Here is a 6,079-nt window from a genome sequence, read left to right as displayed (position 1 = left end):
TCATTCCAGAGCTCAACGCATGAAAATAGGCCCCTCTGCCTTCAACCAAGGACGAGGCCCTCAATATCAACTCTGAGGAAATATTGGACTGGTGGGAAGGACAATTCCCTGCTTCTGAACGTACACGTCAATAGATGAAATCACACACTAGCTATCCCCAGTAACAAATTTCCCGAGAATGAAGCTGGGATATGTCTGGTGGGTATTTCACAGGTTGATAAGAATACGTCCTGTCTACTGGGGTGCTGGATGGAAGTGGGCTGACTAGTTCCACTGCTGGCTTGTTTGTGGGGTACACATATATCATGAATTTCAGGAGTCTCTCTTCTTCTCCTCCGTGAGCCCTTGGTGAAGGCTGCATGGGCAGGTCTTGAGGTTTCCCTCTCGATGAGAGGGGCCTCTGGCCTGCCAATTGAGGGTCTAGAGAAGGAGGAGGATTGTGCCAAAGGGAGACTGGTTTGAGGGGACCGAATCCTTGAACTCTGTCCCATTGTCATTCAGACCCTGCTGAAGGGTGCTCAGACCCCTTCGTAGATGCCAATTCACTGAGACATGGAGAGTCAGAGATTTCATTTCCCAACTCCCCTTAGAAAGAATCGAGAGCACCAGCTCACCAGCAACTTCACAGACCTGATCACACACGTGGTGTGTGCTGCAGAGAAGTGAATTCTCCCTAGGTCCTTATGTGTAGTTGGTTGAAAGTATGTTCATCCCTGAGTTTAATATGTGACCATGTAGAACGCAGTACAAATGGGATGGTTATCGGTCAGTGTGAAGGGCTGACAATGGTAAGATAGGGGTACACTGTGTACGGTGGAATATCTCCATACAAAGAGAGTAGTTACTTCAGGAAAAATGCTTTCATATTTGATAGGAATTTGGAAGACTGAGGGAAAATTTTGGTTAAAGAATTGGACTGCTCTCCTGGCTGAGATATGCCCACCTGGACCAGCACAGATAACCTTGGATGAGGAGGATTCAAGAGCATGTGAAGGAGGAAGAAACCCAGAGAGAGAGAGATGAGATTTGGATAGAAGCCACAATCCAGGGCGCAATGTCATTCCCAAGCCCTTGTCTGTGTTTCCGGGGACTATTAGACACAAAGGCTACATAAGGACTCTGGCATGAGATTTTCACTCGTTCTTGGCCTGTGACTAGAAATATGTCGGTTGCAAGCAGTCCTCCCTGCTGGGCACAAATAGCTTCTCAAAGGACACGAGGTGTGGGTCCAGTTAAATGACACACTATCATTTCCCTAAGAGGAAAAAACCCTTCCTTGTTAAATGGCAGCTCATCGGGTGTTTTTCCTCAGTCGTTCCTTGATTTCACTGTCTAGGGGACTTTTGCTTGGGTGTTTGGAATGATATCTTTTCTCTCCAAAAGAGATTCTGTAATGTGTATTCGTGTGAGGCAGTGACTGAGAGAACACTTGACCCTGAAGTGCTGCACATGTTATCAGAGATCCATCATGATAGAGAAAATTGGGTTCCCCAGGGTGTGCAGTTGCCTTCCTTCTGAAAGGTGCAGTGCCAGAGGTGGCCATGGCACTGATATCATGCCCATGGAGCCTTGTGACCAAACCACCTCTCTGTGAGAAAAGAGGTGTGTGATGGGCCATATGTGGGACATTCTCCCCCTCACACCTTGAGAGGTCAATGATGGACACCATGAGTTTTTGCTCTGGAGGTATGTCGAGGTTGATGGAAAGGAGCAGCCATCAGATGGGTGGTCCTCTTGGAAGAACAATATTATCTCCATCTGTTGACTCATAGCCACCACTCTCCTCAGGCTCCCAAGCTAAATGTGGATTCTAGAGGCTTGGTGTCTGCACATGTGATATCTTCAGGGGATCAGTGGGCAGAATACCTCAAGGGAGTTCCTCCATGTGAACAAAGAATTGTGCTTCATGGCCATTTGAAAGAAGACATCCCAGGGCACAAACAAGGAAACCATGCCCCAGTGCTCTCCACCAAGCATGAGGCCTTGGATATAGCCCCTGAAGAAATCATTCCCAATGGGATATTTTCAGCTCCACAGTTCTGAATACATATTTGCATAGCTTAAGAAACAGGGCAGCCCTCCAAACAGAGGCCTTTTCACCGAGATCTAACCGGTCTTTTTCCGGTACCTTTTCCACAGGTGGATAAGAACAAGCCCTCCCTCTCCTTGAGGGCTTACTGGGAGTGTGGTGCTTAGGGCCAGTGCCAGTGTGATTGTTGTGTCTACAGTCATAAGAGAGGAAAGGTGGGTCGATTGTCTGAACATCCAGGAGCCCTGTGATGATGCCTGCAATTTGAGGGTATTGAAAGTTCCATCCTGGAAGGGAGTAGGCTCAGTCCCTGACACTCATGAGGCTAGAGAATGAGGAGGTCTATTCCATAGAGACTGGTTTTGGTTGACAGACATCTTGCACTCTGGGCTATGGTTGGCCAGCCCACTGGTCACGGATGCTCAGACTATTGTTTGATGCCAAATCATTGAGACAACAAGACTCATAGACTTGTTATTCTATATCCCCTAAAAACGAGTGCAGAGATCCACACACGAGCAAATCCACAATACCTCATGGACCAGGTAGGGAATGCTGCAGATCAGCCATTTCTTGGGAGAGCACTCATGTGAACGTTGTTTCAAGTGTGTTGCTCTCTGCGTCCAATATGGGACCCTACAGACCGAAGTACATATGAAGCGGTCAGCGTGTCCATAGGAAGGGCTTAATATGGGAAGTGTTGTGGAAGGATTACCTAGTTGGGGTATCTCCACACAGCACAGGAAGTCTTTGTGGACCACGGATTTTATATGTGATCAGACCTAGGATGACAGGGAGAAAAGGCTGGGGGATCACTTGGACCATTCTCTTGGCTACACTATTCCATCCATTATCACCACAGGTCAACTTGTAGCAGGAGGATTCAAGACAAATTGAAGGGGGCAAACGGGAGAGTGAGAGAGCTAGAGAGAATGAGATGAAAAGAAGTAGAGAGAGAGGTAAAGGAGCTGTGGATTCAAGCAACCGTCAATGCCAGGATAATGGCTCCAAGGACATGTCTTTGTTTAAGGTGAATATCCCACCAATGGGACAAACCAGCACACGTGTACCAGAGTCTTCTCTCCTTCCTGGCCTGACGGCCAAAATGTGTCCATTACACTCCCTGCTCCATACTGGAAGACAGGTTTGAAAGCCTTGCTGTGGTCCCTATAACTTCTCCAGTGGCATGGGGTGGAAATCAGGTTAAAAGATATTCCATAGTTTCCTTCTGTGGAAAAGCCTGCTCCCATGGAAAGGGATGCTCGTGTGTTGTTCTTCCTCCATCGGCCATTGTTTTCATGTTCATGCTCCGTGGGGAGTGGGTCTGTTTCAATCCCATATTTTCTTTCCCAATGTGATTGTAGACTGTGTATTCCTGGGCAGCAGTTCTGGAACCACCGTGTTGAGCCTGACACACGTTCAGGGGAAGAGCCATCCTTCTGTAGAGAGCAGGTGGGCACAGAGGAGGGGAAGTTGCCTTCCATCTGAGAAGTTCAGGCCCGATGGTTGCCATGGCAATGGCATGCGGCCCAGCAAGCCTTGTGACACCACAGACCCTCTTTGAGCAGCGAGGCGAGTGATGGGATAAACGTGGGAAGATCTCAAAATCACGACACATTGGTTGCACATCTGGCAGCCTGAGCTCTTGATCTGGAGGTATGTTGATACTAAATTAAAGGATGATCCATTGGATGTATTGGACACTTTGATGATAAGTATTCTTTCCAGCATTCTTCTCATGGCCACCATCCTCATCAGGCTCCTGAGTAAATAGCCATGGCTCAGGCTTGGTTTTGGATTAGGATATATCTGAAAGGGATGAAGGAGCTTATCACTTCCAGTCTTTTCCCACAGGGGAAAATAGCCTCCTAATTATGACCGGGATGATAAATCTCATTCCAGAGCTCAACGCATGAAAATAGGCCCCTCTGCCTTCAACCAAGGACGAGGCCCTCAATATCAACTCTGAGGAAATATTGGACTGGTGGGAAGGACAATTCCCTGCTTCTGAACGTACACGTCAATAGATGAAATCACACACTAGCTATCCCCAGTAACAAATTTCCCGAGAATGAAGCTGGGATATGTCTGGTGGGTATTTCACAGGTTGATAAGAATACGTCCTGTCTACTGGGGTGCTGGATGGAAGTGGGCTGACTAGTTCCACTGCTGGCTTGTTTGTGGGGTACACATATATCATGAATTTCAGGAGTCTCTCTTCTTCTCCTCCGTGAGCCCTTGGTGAAGGCTGCATGGGCAGGTCTTGAGGTTTCCCTCTCGATGAGAGGGGCCTCTGGCCTGCCAATTGAGGGTCTAGAGAAGGAGGAGGATTGTGCCAAAGGGAGACTGGTTTGAGGGGACCGAATCCTTGAACTCTGTCCCATTGTCATTCAGACCCTGCTGAAGGGTGCTCAGACCCCTTCGTAGATGCCAATTCACTGAGACATGGAGAGTCAGAGATTTCATTTCCCAACTCCCCTTAGAAAGAATCGAGAGCACCACCTCACCAGCAACTTCACAGACCTGATCACACACGTGGTGTGTGCTGCAGAGAAGTGAATTCTCCCTAGGTCCTTATGTGTAGTTGGTTGAAAGTATGTTCATCCCTGAGTTTAATATGTGACCATGTAGAACGCAGTACAAATGGGATGGTTATCGGTCAGTGTGAAGGGCTGACAATGGTAAGATAGGGGTACACTGTGTACGGTGGAATATCTCCATACAAAGAGAGTAGTTACTTCAGGAAAAATGCTTTCATATTTGATAGGAATTTGGAAGACTGAGGGAAAATTTTGGTTAAAGAATTGGACTGCTCTCCTGGCTGAGATATGCCCACCTGGACCAGCACAGATAACCTTGGATGAGGAGGATTCAAGAGCATGTGAAGGAGGAAGAAACCCAGAGAGAGAGAGATGAGATTTGGATAGAAGCCACAATCCAGGGCGCAATGTCATTCCCAAGCCCTTGTCTGTGTTTCCGGGGACTATTAGACACAAAGGCTACATAAGGACTCTGGCATGAGATTTTCACTCGTTCTTGGCCTGTGACTAGAAATATGTCGGTTGCAAGCAGTCCTCCCTGCTGGGCACAAATAGCTTCTCAAAGGACACGAGGTGTGGGTCCAGTTAAATGACACACTATCATTTCCCTAAGAGGAAAAAACCCTTCCTTGTTAAATGGCAGCTCATCGGGTGTTTTTCCTCAGTCGTTCCTTGATTTCACTGTCTAGGGGACTTTTGCTTGGGTGTTTGGAATGATATCTTTTCTCTCCAAAAGAGATTCTGTAATGTGTATTCGTGTGAGGCAGTGACTGAGAGAACACTTGACCCTGAAGTGCTGCAGATGTTATCAGAGATCCATCATGATAGAGAAAATTGGGTTCCCCAGGGTGTGCAGTTGCCTTCCTTCTGAAAGGTGCAGTGCCAGAGGTGGCCATGGCACTGATATCATGCCCATGGAGCCTTGTGACCAAACCACCTCTCTGTGAGAAAAGAGGTGTGTGATGGGCCATATGTGGGACATTCTCCCCCTCACACCTTGAGAGGTCAATGATGGACACCATGAGTTTTTGCTCTGGAGGTATGTCGAGGTTGATGGAAAGGAGCAGCCATCAGATGGGTGGTCCTCTTGGAAGAACAATATTATCTCCATCTGTTGACTCATAGCCACCACTCTCCTCAGGCTCCCAAGCTAAATGTGGATTCTAGAGGCTTGGTGTTTGAACATGTGATATCTTCAGGGGATCAGTGGGCAGAATACCTCAAGGGAGTTCCTCCATGTGAACAAAGAATTGTGCTTCATGGCCATTTGAAAGAAGACATCCCAGGGCACAAACAAGGAAACCATGCCCCAATGCTCTCCACCAAGCATGAGGCCTTGGATATAGCCCCTGAAGAAATCATTCCCAATGGGATATTTTCAGCTCCACAGTTCTGAATACATATTTGCATAGCCTAAGAAACAGGGCAGCCCTCCAAACAGAGGCCTTTTCACCGAGATCTAACCGGTCTTTTTCCGGTACCTTTTCCACAGGTGGATAAGAACAAGCCC

The sequence above is a fragment of the Sus scrofa genome, chromosome Y (genome assembly GCF_054392235.1).
Source record: "Sus scrofa isolate SSC_HxYL_T2T_F1_AM1 chromosome Y, Sscrofa_HxYL_maternal_Yorkshire_Landrace_v2.0, whole genome shotgun sequence".
Classification (NCBI taxonomy): domain Eukaryota; kingdom Metazoa; phylum Chordata; class Mammalia; order Artiodactyla; family Suidae; genus Sus; species Sus scrofa.
The sequence above is the reverse complement of the archived record's forward strand: the minus strand, read 5'-3'. Positions refer to the sequence as shown.